The sequence below is a fragment of the Lepidothrix coronata genome, unplaced genomic scaffold, assembly GCF_001604755.1.
Source record: "Lepidothrix coronata isolate B3197 unplaced genomic scaffold, Lepidothrix_coronata-1.0 Scaffold327, whole genome shotgun sequence".
Lineage (NCBI taxonomy): Eukaryota > Metazoa > Chordata > Aves > Passeriformes > Pipridae > Lepidothrix > Lepidothrix coronata.
The window spans coordinates 87,250-89,381 of NW_016690507.1; positions in this window are offsets into that span (position 1 = coordinate 87,250).

Consider the following 2,132-nt stretch of genomic DNA (forward strand, 5'->3'; position numbering starts at 1 on the left):
CTGTTGACGCTCTGGGGGGGCCATGGTGGCACTCTGGGGTGGCCGTGGTGCCTGTCGGGGGGGGACATGGTGACACTCTGGGGGGCTGTGGTGACTCTGGGGTGGCCATGGTGGCACGCTGGGGGGCCATGGTGGCACTCTGGGGTGGCCGTGGCTCCATGTGTCCCTCCCACCCTGCAGGACCCCTGCCCATGGCACGGTGCTGGTGGCAGTGGTGGCCCGGCCGTGGGTGTCCCCGGGGGTTCCAGGGTGGGCTGGGTGGCCGAGGGGGTGCCCCGGGAGGAGCAGAGCCCTCGTGGGCAGGGCGGGGCTGATGAAACCACCCCGGGTGTTGCTCGAGGCCTCCGCCGGCTCTGCCGCTGCTGACCGGGGGGGTCCGGCTGTGGTGGGTGCCCGTCACCCCCCCGGCCCCACAGTGCTGAGGCTGCTGCTTCCTCTGGACTCCCCCCCCCCCAGCTGCTGGGCTGGGCTGGGACCACCAGAGCATTGTCTTGTGGGTGCTGGTCCTATCCAGGACCCCCACAGAGTCGCCTCGGGAGTGCTGGGACCCCCTTGGGACCCCCACAGAGTCACCTTGTGGGTGCTGGTACCATCCAGGACTCCCACAGACTCACCTCATGGGTGCTGGTACCCTCCTGGGACCACTGCAGTATTGCCCCATAGGTGCTGCTACCCTCCAGGACCCCCACAGAGTCACCCCATGGGTGCTGGGACCCTCCTGGGACCCCCACAGAGTCACCCCATGGGTTCTGGGACCCCCCTGGGTCCCCCACAGCCTCACCCCATGGGACACTGGGACCCCCCTGGGGCCCCCACAGCCTCACCCCATGGGTACTGGGACCCCCCTGGTGCCCCCACAGCCTCACCCCATGGGACACTGGGGCACCACAGCACCCAAAGAGCCAGGAGGGGACTGTCCCCACACAAACCCTTGGCAGCAGGTGGGTGCCACACCTTCCATCCCCAGCACCCCAGAGCCCTAAAAACCCCCCCTGGGGCGAGGCAGAGCAGGGATATGGGGGGGAATCCCAGCTGGGTGAGCACCCCCTGCCCCAAACAGGCCAGACCCCGCTGGCACCCCGAGCCCCCCGGGGAACAGCCCCTCTTTCTGCACCCCAAACCGAACCCTGTGGGCTGGGGGTGGGCAGCCAGAGCTGACCCCTCGGGATGGCCCCGGGATTTACTGGGAGCACCCTCGGTGTGGTGCCACAGGTGTCAGGGCCGGGAGAGTGGGAGCTGGCCGGGAAAACCTCCTCCATTCCCGCCGGGAACCGCCGGCTCTTTGCGGCGGGGCCGGGGTGGTCCGGGCACCCCCCGCGCCCCCGGTGCCCTGCGTGGGCCCCGGGACACAGGGTGGCAGCGGGGCCGTGGGAACGGCAGCGCCATTTCCTTCCATAAATTAAAATTAGTCTTGATCAGCTAAATTTAGCAGCCCGGCGAGATGGTAAAATGGCAACGTGCTCGAGACCGGGGGGAAGCGGGACCGGCCCGGGGGGCACCGGGGCAGTGAAGGGTTGGCTGGTCCCCAACTGCCCCCCCGGGTGCAGCCCTGGGGATGGATGGGCTGGTTGGGGTTCCCGGGGTGCTGGCTGTCCCCAGCACTGGGTTCCCGGCCCTGTTGGCTTCCCAGCTTGGCTCTTGCCCCGTGGCCTTGGCTTGGGGACAGCGGGGACAGCGCCAGGCCGGGTCTGCCCCCAAACTGGGGCACCCATTAGGAGTGCCTTGATGCCCCCCGTGGCTCTGCCCCAGAGGCACTGGGGGGGGATCCCAGAGGGGTTTTGGGGTGACTGGGGCTGGGGGACAGCGGAGGAGTGAGAGTCGGGGCCGTGTGGCAGCGGAGGGGGGGGCACGGTGGGGTCACAACCCCGTGCCAGGCTCTGAGGGGGTGCGGGCACCCCCCAGGCAGGGGGGATGTGGGGTCTCCAGGCCCCTCGCCCTTCCCAGGGCGGGCTCACGTGGCCGCTGGAGGTGGGTGGTTTCGCTTTGCCGTCTCCTCGTGCAGCCACTTCCTGGCCTGCGAATGGCGGAGGTCAAATTTAGCCTGTCAAGTCTGAGCTAGAGATAAAATAAAAAAAAAAAAAAAAAGAAAAAAGAAATTTTTTAAAAAAAAACCCAACTGGAGCCCAAAACCA